Consider the following 15,277-nt stretch of genomic DNA (forward strand, 5'->3'; position numbering starts at 1 on the left):
GTGGTCGCTGATCTTTGTGTAAAGACTGATCCTCTACAGCAGCGGTCCTCAACCCCCGGGCCGCGGACCGGTTTAATGTCAGACAATATTTTCAGGACCGGCCTTTAATACAAAAATAAATAAATAAATAAAAAATAAAATGATACGACCGGCATAAAAAGTGGTCTTTTGTGAATATAATAATAAACATGAATCCACTGTGTATGCAAATGTATTAGCAGCGTCCTCGTAACATCGCGCCAACGATACTGCACAGAGCGCAGCCGTGCGTCAGCGGCATGTGCACCGGCTGGGGGAAAAATGGCCGAGTCCATCAACCAGTTGCGGATGCTGCCGCTGACCAAAGGACAAATGTGAAGTCCCGTCTGTTCATTGCGCAGCAGCGGTAACGGAGGACCCAGATGACGCGAGCCAGGAGACGGGTGCTTCGTCAACAGCAGCAGCAGCAGCACCCGCTCACCCTGCTTCACACAGATAGGATGTTGCTGTTGTGGTGATCTCAGGGTTTTCTGTCATGACTTTAATCCACAACACCGGCAGACTTATTGTCTCAAACATACTTTTAATGCCGCCGTCATTTTGCCATCTCCAGCAGTTGATCTTCTTCTTCGACCGTGACATGTGACCGAGGCAAGCATGTTGACATGTGTCAAGAGTGAGTCATAGACAGATGTGGCGAGAGAACGGTTCACAATCTGATCATAAATAAAACGGAAATAATGGAAGTTATGTATTCTTTCTCTGCGGCCCGGTACCAATTGACCGACGGACTGGTACCGGTCCGCGGCCCGGGGGTTGAGGACCACTGCTCTACAGGTACAGTCAGCATTTAGAGTGCACAAGAGTGAGAGTGTGATGTTCTCTTGTTGTCAGTGCATGAGTCTCTTACTTTGTCTCTGAGGCTCCAGGTTCATGACTGAAGTTATAAGGTGTTCCCATAGAACAGTCACTCTTCACAGACAGACCGCTGGGTCCTGGAGACTCTGCTCTGTCCTCGTCTTCCTCCACACAACCACTCATCTGCTGGACTTCAGTCATTCTGAGACACACACACACACACACACACAGGTTGATCACAGATTTACTGATGCAGAAATTTAGAAGATGTGTGTCTCTACCTCATCTCCCTCTTGTCCTTTCTCTCCCCCCTTTCTGTCCCCCACCTCTCCTCTGTCCCCCATTTTCCTTTCACCCCGACCGGTCGAGGCAGATGACCGCACATGTGTGAGTCTGGTTCTGTCAGAGATTTCTTCTTCTGTTAAGAGGGAGTTTTTTCTCTCCACTGATGACTAGTGTTTGCTCATTGTGTGAACTGTTGTGTTTCTCTGCTCTCCTTGATGTTGTCGATGTACAGACCTGAGATCATGTATGTTATGATTTGGCGCTATACAAATACAATTCAATTGAATAAACCGTCCCAATATACAGATTTACAGAGAATAACTTGTTTTCTACTGTAAAGTGTAAACCTCATATATAAAAAGCACGTCTTCTCTTTGTTGTTGTCATGAGTTTGTGCAAATGAGCTCCTCACTGACTTATCACTGCTCCACTCAAAGCATCATATTGAAAGCACTTTAAAGAGTTACCTCTCAGTTTGAGTGGAAAATCTCCTTCATGTTTCCTGGAGGACGTCTGATGTGGATCTGTGTTCAGTCCAGTGATCACACGAGAGAAAACTGTAACACATCAGGAGTTTTCTGTCAGAGAAGGTGTTTTATGAAACCTGCTGTTCATGTCACTTACATATTTGTGCCAGTAGATGGTGCTAGGCTACTCTGTATGTGACTGAAGGGCTGTTGTCTGCATTCAAGTCAGCTGATGAGCTCAGTTTTGAGAGCAAAAGTCCAATTAGATCCTGGATTACTTATTAACACATGCATATTTGTTCATCAAGGACATCAAAAAGTACTAAGTACAATTACATTTCAATCATAAATGTGGATTTGATACCACTTCAAAAAAAGAATAACCTCAGTTTTGTTCAAGTCAACTTTGACCCTGGATTACTCCCAAAGTTCCAAGACAGTCTGGCTGCAGACCTGCACTGTGAGGTCTCCTGCACGGTCAGAACTGGAAGTTGATTCGAAGCCTTTCAAAATAAAAGCGAACATACCGGAAGCACGTATTTTTCGTTCCCCATGAGAAGTGTGGAGACGACGAGGTGAGTAAAAGTCAAGTGACAACAACTTTGTGTCATACGAAGAAACAGAAACAGTCTTTATTCACTAGAACGTTATGTTGCACACTATATATTGACTATATAAAGTTATATTAGTTTGAAAGAATTGGGTTTTGGACTTTTGGGTAGTTTTTAGCGTTGTTATCGTATCGATAGTGCTCACTTAAATGTGCCATTTTCCTACTCAAAGACCAAGAAAACTGAGTTATATCATATAGTTTTTATATCATTTTGTTTTACTTATTACGACATTATTTGTCTCTTACAGATGCATATTTCAATCTTAAGTACCGACACTACGCCCAAAGTTGAACGCTGCACGTCATGCTGCAAGCAATTTCACTGCCCCCTGTTCCTAAAAGTGACACCAACACAATTGTCCAAGCTGCAGAGCCACTTAGAGGCACATAGGAAAGGTGGCATTTTATTTAAAGGTAAGCATAATGTATTTGTCTGTGTGTTTGTACTCATAAGTATGAGCCAACGCTACTAACTTCTGACAGGTTGTGGTTTGGCTGGTAAAAGGGGAAAAGGAAAATGAAGGGAATGTAAGTTGCAGTGAAGAACACCTGACACCTCACCTCACAGTTTTAGTCACTTTCAAAAATGAAAAGTTTAGAATCACATTCATAACAGAGGTTATTGGTTATGTGGGTCATGTAACTAGGTATTCAGTCATTCACTTTGAATACACAAAGCTAAGTTCATTTAAAATCATCAACCCTCACACCCTCCACTGGCAAATCCATGTGGTCCACAAGGTAAGAACATAGCACAAACAATATTAAGCAATTATTAAATGAATTATGAGTAGGGCTGTAACAATATGCAATATGAAACCGAAATCGCGACACTCAGATGCACGATCCTGTGTCGCGGTGTGAGAAGGCAGAATCGTGACACACCCCTTCCAACTCCCAGAGTTATCCCTCCCGTTCAGATCCAATGAATCATGTGACGCCTGCCTGCAAAAGTTGAGCTAGTTGAAGAAGAATGTGAGGAAACATGGCAACCAACCCAGAAATAGCGGATCCTCCCTCTTCATGTCAGTCAGCAGTATGGCAACTTTTGGGCTACATGGTGGAGCTAAAGGACGGCAATCGTGTAGTCGACAAGACCCACACAATTTGCTGTAAGTGCTTTAAGTGACAACAGATAACGGCAGAAACATTGCCAATGCTGTCGAAGCGGCCGGATTTTCACCGCATATACGTTAATCTGGCTGCGCAGAGAGCGATGGGCGTTCACCAGACGTCCCGACTCCTCGGCAGAGTGAGGACAGTTGTCACGTTTTTCCACCGCAGCACAACAGCTGCAGCTGTGTTGAAGGAGAAACAGGTGATGCTACAGCTGCCCTTACACAAGCTGGTCACTGCAGGTGACATTGTCACAGCACAGAGAGCAAGCCTCCTCTTCTGAAGAACAAGAAGAAGAAGAAGAATGTTCAACTCCCTTAAATCAAGTTTGGTTTTCTTAAGAGAAAGAAGTTGTTTATTTGTTTCATGTTTACTTACTTGATGTGTGGTTTGCAGCACAGGCAGTAAGCCTCAGTTACCTCAGTGTGAAACACTAGCCATTTCATTTACTTTGTAAATGTAAGAGAACTTGATTGAAGAAGAATTTTCAACATGCTCCAATCATCTCCACAGTGGAGTTTAGTTCTGTTTGTTTTTCAACAGTATTTTGTTACAAAGAAAACACAAGTGTTATAGCTTTGGCTATTTATGGCTATTTATATTGTTAATAATTTGCATAGTTAATCTTGTTCTTTGGTGTTCAGTTTATAAAGGTTTTTTCAACCCCCCCAAAAACAGCTGTCCTTTTTACGAATTAAATTAAAATACTGGAGTAAAATAATGCATGTTTTGAGGAGGCTAATAATGTTTTAAGGGGATCATAACAATAGCTGTACATCTAGTTTGCCCTGATTATCTGTAGAATAACCCTAGTGGGTCATAACGTTTTGTATTTAATTTTTTTATATAATATTTTGTTTGTTTTTTATCTTTATTATTATCCTGCGTTTTTTCACCTTATCCAGTTGAACTGGAAATACATACCGTTTTTTTTAAAAAAATCTCTTTAATTAAACACATGGATACACATAAACATATTTACATTGTATACATAAAATAAAGACCCAAGAAATAAACATCGGGAACGAAAAATACGTGCTTCCGGTATGCTCGCTTTTATTTTGAAAAGCTTCCGATCCTGACAGTACAGGAGACCTCAAAGTGCAGGTCTGCAACGAAAGGTCCTGACAGTGCAGGTCTGCAGCCAGACCCCTCTCAAAAGTTTTTGGTGCATTAAGCACTTATAGTACTTGTAGTACTTATAGTACTTAAAGCTACTAAATCAAGTCATTATTTTGATGATAATATGAATATATGACATTATTATTTCACTTTTAATCCAAATGATCATTTACAATCGTTCATTTAATCTCATTTAACATTGTGTTCGCGTTTGACGGGACTTTATGTTTCGGGTTGGACGCTTGAGTAGAATTGACATAAAGAAGAAAACATGACGTCACATTTAGGAAAAACAAAAGACGACTGACTGGAGTTATGACAGGCTGGAAGTTTCCATTCTAATCTGTCAGGATTAAGCAGTACATATACTTCATGACTGTACTTAAGTACACATTCCACGTATTTGTACCTGACTTTGTTATTTCTAGCAACTTTGACTGCATTTTATATCAGAAATGATTTTTGATACTCAAGTAGAGTAAATGTCAAACTTTAAGACTTTTACTCAAGTCTCACTTTAAGGTACTTGACTCACACGCACTAAATCATCATATATCATCATATATCATCATATATTATCATCATAATCACGTCATCACTCACCAGTCTGTCCTCATGCTGCGCAGTTCAAATGGCGACTGAAGCAAAGTTACAGAATAGTTACTTTCACTTTCTCTTACAGGAAATGAGTCGAGCAGGAAATAAAGAGGCAGCGCGAGAGTTCTACATCTATGTTTGTGGACTTGAATTTATTATTTACACTTATTGTTCCTAACAGTATGATCATAAGTCTGCGGGTTTTCTGGCCTGAATTGATTTGAATATTTTCTGATCGTTATATGAATATCATATATTTAATAGAATGATTACAGTGAATTGAACACATACTACTCTAAGGTGTAAAATAGTATCAGACAAAAAACATCCAACATAATGAATGAAATATCATTGAAATAAGAGGAACATTCAATCAATAAATCCCTTCAATTTAACTGGGATTAAAGGCTTTAATGAACAAAAGGTGTTTAGAACACTTGTAATCATTGGTAGCAACTATAGGTGAGAAGAAAAGTGCAATTATTGGTGTTTGAACATCGTTGGTTTGAAATAAGTGAGCAAAGATGCTTCAGAAACGTTCCATTTCAATCAACTCTGCGTCCTATTTTGATTCACTTGGCTCCAGCGTCTGCTCAACAACTATCACTGTCAGTGGGTCAAAACAGCAGAAAACCCGCGCACCACCGCCACCGTGTGGCAGACATGTGAAGTGCGAGTAACACGACAAAACAAACAGGCAAACATGTTGATACCATGGATGTATTAGAACAACTGGATAGAGCTCCGCCCCTTTGCCTCCGTTCATTCCTATGGAGTTCTTTTGGATTGTTTTTTGAATGATTAATTGAACAAAATAATGTAGAAACAACAAGGCTCACATCTTTGTTTAAACCTTTCAAAGGAGCAGGTGCACAGGAAGAACGCAGAAGAGAAACATTTGCATGATCAAATACAGACAAATCAAACAAGATCAAAAACTAAAGAAAAAGTTAGCTAAGGCTTTTGTTTTTAGATCCTATTTTTCAAATCAAGTGAAAAGTGTCATTGCATTTTTACCTTTCATCATGTTAAAGAAACTGATTATGAAACACAATAAATCGAAGTTTCACGTTCATATATTTCCATGTGTTCCAAGTATTAATATATCGTTTAGCATTATTGACCATAACAAGAGCATAAATCATGTCCTCTTTAGAGAAGGGCTGGAGTCGGATCTCTGTGTGCAGCCAGTCACGTGTGCTTCAGAGGACACACAATGAAAGCTTTCAATATCATCACAAAATACACATTTATTTGTTTCCAAAGCAAATCTCTGCCGTAACATTTCACTGGACACAGGTTACACAACATTTAACATTTTCAAATGGACTTCTTTTGCTTTTGGATTTATGGGAAATTGGAAATATTGAGATCACAAAGAATATATAATATCTTTGGAGAAGATTGGTTTGATGCACTTTTGAAAAGACAATAAAGGGTGTGTGACGTTTTATTAGGAATTTGAATGCTCTCAAAGTTACAGCTTCCAACTAGGAGATGTGGAACATTAGGAGTGATGTGAGTCGAGTTTGAAATAATCCCTTGAATTCAATTCAAAGTAGGATTAGGGATGGCTTTCATTATGGATGCAAAGGAATTACGATTAATGACTAGATCATATTTAAGGCAAAACTGTTCATGCGTCATCACACACTAAATGAATTAAAGAGCAAATACCTTTATCCATGCAGTTCTTGTTATACAGCGACTTGTTTTTAATTGTAATGTATCTGTTTGTTACGAGGGGTGAAATTATGATTGTACAAAAGTTTCCAATATAAAAGGACTTGCTGGTGAAACAGGGATCATTTAACAGGACGTTTCTGAATATTCAAATCACACTTTAATAAAAAGTGCCTCCATATGATACCAGAAGCTCTTATTGTGAAGGAAGGATTTGAACCCGTTCATGTTCAGTGTTCCATTGATAAAATCTGTGTATTCTCTTAATAAAGTGCATCTTTTTCTTCCAAATATAATCCAAATGAATTTGGTTGACCTTCTGAATGGCTCTGTTAGGGAAGGCCAAAGAATACGCTGGATAGAAACATCTCCATATGCTTTCAATCTTAGTAAGAAAGACTCCACCTAGTAAACTGATGTCTCTCAATAACCAGGAGTTCAGTTTAGTTTGACTGATTGAGTTATTACACTCCACACATAGATACATGTATCCCTAAGTATTGAACAGCTGATTTGATAGGAATGTTTTCTGTTTCTGCTTCTGTTAAATCACTCTGATGAATTTGTTCAAATCAAGTTTCAGCCTCGAGGCGTCGCATTATCTTGGGGACCTCAGTTTCACAGAGACGGTCGTATCGTCTGCGCGCTGGCTAACAACAACAACAGGTATCCCAAGAACATTTAAAGGAGCAATGTGTGAATTTTTCATAAAAATAGAGAGCATTTCTGTGGCAATGATAAAGAGAAGCGGAGAGACGGGGCAGCTTTGTTTGACCCCACGTTTGATAGCAGATCTCCGTGATGTACCTCCTGGTAACCAAATAGAGCTGTTTGCATTATCATAAAGAGACTCAGTAGTGGCTCCAAATTTATTCCCAAAGCCTAAAAGTTTGAAGCACTGAAAGATAAAGTGATGCTCAATTGAGTATAAAAAATTTAAAAAAGTCAAGAAACAAAATGAAGCCGTCGTCTTCTACTAAAGGATTATAATCTAGGAGATGGATCACCAAACGGATGTTGTTGTGAATGGATCCATCTTTCATAAATCCAGATTGGGAGGCACAAGCGTTACAATCTTATAATCAGTGTTTAATTACGTGATGGGTCTAAGATTATCCAAAATGTTGAAGTTTTTGAGTAAGTCCCAACAAATGAGGTGTAAGGCCATCACAGCCAGGAGATTTATTTAAAGACAAGCTCAAAAATATTAATATCAGCTTCACAGAACTTTGCAAACTCCTCATCTGTACAGAGGATAAGATCTTTGATATGGTGAAAAAAGGAGTCTGAATCTGCTGCAGAGTGTCATTTAGTGTCAAAGGAAGTTATTTCCTTAGTAATCAAGTCTGGATCTGGACATAGTGTGATGGAAATGATGTACTTCATGTACTTCATGAAGAGAAATGTTCAATGGAACTGTTTGATGTGACTTGTGACCTGTAACCCTTTGTACCGTTTTAGGACACATGTAATACTCAATGTTATCACTTGCTACAATGTGAGTGATTCCTTTAAGTACAGAATGGCAGGGTGATAACATACCATCAGAGACAGATAAATACCATGTGTTTCTTCCAAGACAGTGAGTCTTCACTTTGTAACAGGCCTGTGTGTTGCTTTGTGAATGCTCCTCTTGTACAAGATTAAACCCTTGTTTGGATTTTGAGCTGACTCCCATCTCCTTCCTCCAGTTCTAAATGATTGCAGAATTACGTTAAAAGCGTTAAAATAAAAATACAATACAATTGAAGGAGAAAAAATTCAATTGTTAATAGTTGTTATAAATGTTGTTGTGAACCTGACGAGGTTCAATATGAAGGAATGGGCCAGAAAGCATTAGATAATGTAAGATATACAGTATATATATAAAGAATATGGTGGTGGGGGCACCGCCACCCGCCATCAGCCGGCTTGTTGTTTTTAAAGAAATGTAGGTATTTTCCCTTGCAGCCATATCAGTTTGAAAACTACATTCGGTCATTGTCGTTACTCTACACAGCAAGAGCCGGTTAGCGTAACTGCTAGCAAAGATGGCGGACACCATGTTTACATTCTGGGAATGAAGTCTCGTCCCCCTATGGGTGAGTCTAAAAAGTGCGGAACTGGCGTTGTACTTTTCAGACCTTGAACGACGGAGGGCAAAATTGAAAGGGAAATACCGATTTTTTTACAACACAGTAGAAAACTGAGGGAGGGAGGCAAATTTGTAAAGAAAATACGACTGCTATTCTAGAATACAAGGCCACATGCAAATGGGTGGAGTATTCCTTTAAGTACATGACGAGCAGTAAATGGCAAAGGTTCAGTCAAGTTTGCAATAAGAAGTCTAGTTTAGTTTAGTTTAGTTTAGTTTAGTTTAGTTTAGTTTAATTTAATTTAATAAGACATGTTCAAGTGTGTTTTGCTAAACAGGGTTTAATAATATTAAAATGTTGGACTAAAGTTGGCATAAAATGCATCACGGACTACAACACTAAAGATGCACAGTGCCCCCAGGACCCCTCTCTGCCCGATGCTCTGAACAGCTTCTACGCTCGCTTTGAGAATCCCAGAAGCTCTACCAGCACCAGACTCACCCCAACACCAGGTGATGCGCCCCTCAGTGTGACCACGGCAGAGGTGAGGAATATCCTCAGGAGGATCAACCCCTGCAAAGCCGCTGGTCCCGATAACATCCCTGGGCGGGCACTGAAAGGCTGTGCTGACCAGCTGTCGGAGGTGTTCACAGACATCTTCAACACCTCCCTCAGGCAGTCAGTTGTTCCCACCTGTCTGAAGACTGCCACCATCATCCCCATCCCCAAAGGCTCCACAGTGACAGGCCTGAATGACTATCGGCCAGTAGCTCTCACCCCGATAGTCATGAAGTGCTTCGAGAAACTGGTCAGAATGCACATCAAGGACATCACTGTGGACCCCCACCAATATGCATACAGGAAAAACAGATCCACAGAGGACGCCATCTCTTCTGTGGTCCACACAGGCCCTCACTCACCTGGAGAGCAAAGACTCCTATGTCCGCCTGCTCTTCCTCGACTTCACATCCGCTTTCAACACCATCATACCACAGACCCTGATCCATAAACTATTTTCACTTGGACTGAGCCCCCCCCTCTGCAACTGGGTCCTGGACTTCCTGACAGACAGGCCGCAGTCAGTGAGGATCCACGACATCTCCTCCACCTCCATCACCCTCAGCACTGGCTCTCCCCAGGGCTGTGTGCTGAACCCTCTTCTGTTCACCCTGCTCACTCATGACTGCTCACTTAAACATCCGAGCCGCATATTGTGAAGTTTGCTGATGACACAGCAGTGGTTGGACGCATCAGCAACAACGTTGAGTCCAGCTACAGGCGGGAAGTTGAACACCTGGAGGGTTGGTGCAGGGTAAACAACCTCTGCATCAACACAAAGAAAACAAAGGAGATGATCGTGGACTTCAGTGAGGAGCAGACATCCCCCCTATTCTCTCCTGCACATCGGAGGAACAGCGGTGGACGTGGTCTCCAGCTTCAGGTACCTGGGCGTGCATCTCAAGGACGACCTCACCTGGAGCAGCAACACTTCCAGCCTGGTCGGGAAGGCACACCAGCGCCTCTACTTCCTCAGGAGGCTGAGACGCGCTGGACTAGGAAGGTCAGCCCTTATCACCTTCTACAGATGTGTAGTGGAGAGTGTCCTGTGCTCCTGCATCACTGTGTGGCACGGCAGCTGCTCTGCAGCAGAGAAGAAGGCTCTGCAGAGAGTGGTGAAAGCTGCACAGAGAACCGTGGGCAGCAGCCTCCCCACCATCACGGACATCTTCACCTCCAGATGCAGGAAAAGGGCCACCTGCATCATGAGAGATCCCACCCACCCAGCACACACACTGTTCACCCCCCTCCCCTCAGGCGGGAGGCTACTGAGCCTCAAGAGCAGGACAACGAGACTGAGGAACAGCTTCTACCCTGGAGCTGTCAGACTCCTGAACTCTCTGTAGCCCCCATAGCCTTGCTGCCCCCACCGCCCACGGACTGTACTTTGCACATGCCCCCAGTACCGTACACCACCTTTGCACAAATGTTCTTTTGCGCAGCACCTTACCTCTAGAGGTTTTAAAGTTTTAGTCTTTTTTAATTTATATTTTGTTAAGTTAAACTGTTGGTTCTTCTTCTTACTTATTACTTTCTTATTCTTCTTATTGCTGGGCCGACCGGGTTCTGGAGAGACTGATTTTCGTTCTGACCGCATGTCTTAATGTGTGTTGGTATGACAATAAAGAAATCTTGAATCTTGAATCTTGAAAAGGGACAGTTACTTATCACCGAGTGCCTAGTATAAGGGACTACCCCCATAAAGTGTGAAGCATGTCAACATAAGTTAAGAGTGGTTGACATCTCTTTTTGGAGCTCGTTTTTGTCCTTGAGTTTGTTATTATTCTGTTTTCTTTTTTGTGGCCTGAGGGGGAGCTATTGTAATAATAAACCAGTTTAAAAATGCAGAGTACAAGAATCATAAAGCTCATGTCATTAAATGTGAACGGATTGGGAAATCCAGTCAAAAGATGAAAAATGATGAATAAACTAAAAAAGGAAAAACACAAATCAATTTCTTGAAAGAGACCCACCTCTCTCAGACAGGACAGGAACAACTTCAATGATTTGGGTTTAAAAATGAATTCTACAGCTCCCACTCCAACTCAAGGAAAAGAGGAGTTGCTATTTTAATATCGAACACGATCACATTTGAATACCATAAAGAAATAATAGATCAAGAAGGTAGAATTGACCAGTGGAATATTACTTTGGTAAACATTTATGCTCCACCTGAGAGTAATAAAAACCTTTTTAAATCCTTATTTGACCTCATTTGTCAAGAATGTGAGGGGATATATATCTGAATGTGATCATGAACATAGACCTTGATACAAACAGCAGGAAAAGGAGCAAACATCCAACTGCAAAGTTCATTCAAAATACTTGGGATCAAAGTGAGCTGTTTGATATCTTCATCCTTACCAAAGAGATGTGTCGGACCACAAAGCAGTTTATTTCAAAATCATCTTGAAATGCAGGCAAAGAGAAACCTTACGGAGAATGAACAAAGGATTGCTTTAACAATGAACGAACAAAGGATTAACAACAAATCATTGGTGGAACAAATAAAACTAGAAAGTCAAAACTATTTGCGAGATAACGATAATCAGGAAACTAATCCAATGATAGTATAAGATGCATTAAAAACGGCCGTAAGGGGGAAAGTTATTAGTATTTCAAGTAAGCTCAAAAAACTCAAAGAAAAACACTTTAAGGAATTGAAAGAAAAACTAGAAATACTTTAATCAAACTACGTTAAACACGTTGTTGTTGTTGTTGTTGTTCCTAATAATATGATCGTGAGTCTGCAGGTTTTCTGGCCTGACTTTATTTTCATATTTTAGGATTATTATATTTACCATAAATTGTAATTATAACAATAAGCTTTATCTGTAAACCACCTACAAAAACAGTTGGAAATTTGAACTTTGAAATTTAAACCAAAATACAAAGCATAGCAAAGAGACCAAAAATCATATTCAATGGAATTGTTTTTTTAATCATCATAAAAGTACTTAATGTTATTATTATTATTATTTTCTTGGACAATAACATATATAATCCCTGAGTCATGTGACAGTGATTATCATACAGTTTATCAGTGAATGGAAGAAAACAACATCATTCCTGTAACAACACATATAAACAGCCTGTGGCCAAGGGGAAAAGGAACTTGACTTGTAACCGGAGGGTCGCCGGTTCAAATCCCCACCCGGCCAAAAAGGGCTGGGGTACACCTGAGCAAGGTACCCAACCCCCAATGCTCCCTGGGCGCCACTCAGTGTGGCAGCCCACTGCTCCTAATTCTAGGATGGGTCAAAATGCAGAGGAATACTTTCCCTAAGGGGATTAATAAAAACTAACTTTAATATTCACGGTCAGTTACATGAACCATTAAATTGATAAATTTTACTGAAATTACCTCATTATACTTTTCACTTTATTGTATTCACTATCGTTGGTTTTCATTTACAAATCCATGGTTTAAAGAGCGAAGCTAACGGGACATCGGTATGCTTGTGCACGTCAGTAGCGTACTCCCATCATGCCTTTCACTGTTTATGGACGCGCCGAGCAAGTCCAGCACATGGACGGCTCGTTCACAGAGATGAAAGGCATTATGGGAGTAACATGCTCTATGGAAATAAACTAGGAAGTCAGAAACTTTTTTAGCATCATGCCCAAATAGCTTTTTTTTTCTTCAAGAATTGATATCTTTATTGAACCTTTATAATACAAAACAATAACAACATGCAAACAGAGTCATTAATACATTCAGACACATTAGTTAAGACCAGAGCCAGGGGCAGATAAAAATAGAGCATAAGTGAATAGTTTTAGCAGCTTTCTTCTTTTTGTACTGTGTACTGTTCAGTTTCCTTACCAAAAGCAATAAAAGAAGGTTCAGAGTGTGGTTTTTAGTCAGGCTTCCTTCTTCTTACGAATGATAGGTGATGAGTTCATGGTGTAGAAAGAACCCCTCTGACACAAGACTCGTAGCCAACAAAAGGGATTTGATTTGGTTAAGTCAAGCATCAGACCAAGCTCTGCAGCAGCTTGGGAGAACGTTCCTGCCGAATCTCTGAACAGGAGCAGGTCCATACTTTGAAGGGTTTCTCTAACATTCTCCTCCTACACAACATATGATCGTAAATGTTAGAGAATCAACAACAGGTTTGACCTCGGGACCCCTTATTTCCAAATATAGGAAGTATCTGCGTTTCTTCAAAAAGCCTTTTCTAGGACTGGCCCAGGATTGGCCCATAAATGTGTCGTAAAAACTGTCCTGGGTCATGCTCGTGACCCCCATGAGGAATTTCCTGGTTACTTTTCAACTGCAATGGAATGCACATCTTTAACTTATTCGAGACAGAATGTAGCTGTGTTAATGTGTTCATCTACATCAGATACTTCATTCCCCCCTCCAAAATAATGCAAAATAATGAATACAGCTCCTTTTAGTAGTGTTGATGTAATCACACTTGCCTGCTTGCCTCAACAAAATTCCCTTCATTCAGTCTTATGTTTAAATTCAAGAAACTTCATTTAAATACTTACACTAATTGAGTAGTTTACTAGTTGATGTCCTATTATTTTAACTATTTTAGACTAGGTAAACTAATCACCTATCTTAATCAGACCAAATGTGGCTACACTTAGCCACATCCGTCGATCTCCTTCCAGCCACACTCCTTTAAAACAAATACTCTTCACGTGTGGGTGTAAGGGAACCCAGGATCAGCTGTTATCTCCCAATCAGAAAAACCACCCCTCCTAAAAGGTGGGGCAAAGACTAGGAGACCTCTTCTAAAATAAAATTGGAGAACCTCCCATCCTTGAGCCAAACAGGACAAGAAGTCTCCATTACAATTAACAATTACCATTTACCTTCTCATTTTATGACCCTTTTTGCCAATTGGTCATGTAACACTTTCTCTATCAATGTTATCAAACAGTAATATTGGTGTACAACAAAATATTTCAAACCATTGTCAGAGATCACAAAAACATAACAACATAAGAAATACAGATTTCTGTATAGAAACCCATTCACAAACATATCACCCAATATGTTATTCAGATGTTAAAACTTCAGTAGCGTTGCCTTCTAATGCGATGTAATATAATATCCATGGTACTTTGCATCAGTGTATCCTGTTGTTGTACTGTTTTCCAGCCGTCGCTCCCTTATACTTGCAGATGTTCCTACAAAAAACATCAAAACCTGAAGATCAATGATTATAAAACGAAGCAAAACCGGTAAAAATGTTTTGATATAATCTGTGTTTTTAGTTGACAGAATAATGGTTACCATGCTATTCCTATGCTAAAAGAAAAGCGACTGTCAGAGGTCTGGGTTACTTATTTTTTCTAACGTTGGACTCATTTAGAATGACTATAACCCTCACTGTAGGCCCTGTCATTTCTAAGTTAGGCCCCTCTTTTTCCTGGATCCACCAACGGGATCAGATCGTGGGAGGACAGTAAGATCCTCAACTGTTTGGAAGTTCACCTGTTATATTTGATATGTTTGTTCCATGCCACCGTTTTGGCATTGTTAGTGGGGCTACTGATGTTTTCTTTTGTCTTTATTCTTATGAATGATACAGAGTAACAACGTGAGAATAGCGTCCTTAAATGTGAATGGCTTAAACAATGTAATTAAAAGAGGAAAAGTAATGGCAAAAATTAATCAAGTGATATATTTACAAGAAACACATCTAACTCAGCAAGAACATGATAAACTGAGGAAATTTGGATTTAAAAATTTAAAAATGAACATTTTCCAGTTAATTTAAGAAAGGTCCTAAGAGAGGAGTCGCCATATTAATTTCCAACTCTGTCAATTTTGAACTAATCAAAGAAATAAATGACAAAGAAGGGAGATATGTAATAGCAAAAGGGAAATTGGATAATCATTTAGTTACTTTGGTCAATGTCTATGTGCCACCTAACTCTGATAGAATGTTCTTGAAATTACT

The 15,277-nt window shown here is 40.0% G+C and overlaps 1 long non-coding RNA gene across 1 annotated transcript; it reads right to left on the minus strand.

Annotated features, from left to right (window-relative positions):
• Positions 1–1,648: 1,648 nt before the first annotated feature.
• LOC122760764 lies at positions 1,649–3,962 on the minus strand. Its single transcript, XR_006358487.1, has 3 exons — positions 3,697–3,962; positions 3,200–3,597; positions 1,649–1,679 (listed from the first exon to the last, which is right to left on the minus strand). It is a non-coding gene; the product is annotated as an uncharacterized LOC122760764 (long non-coding RNA).
• Positions 3,963–15,277: the final 11,315 nt, after the last annotated feature.

Source organism: Solea senegalensis, unplaced genomic scaffold (genome assembly GCF_019176455.1).
Source record: "Solea senegalensis isolate Sse05_10M unplaced genomic scaffold, IFAPA_SoseM_1 scf7180000014043, whole genome shotgun sequence".
Classification (NCBI taxonomy): Eukaryota; Metazoa; Chordata; class Actinopteri; order Pleuronectiformes; family Soleidae; genus Solea; species Solea senegalensis.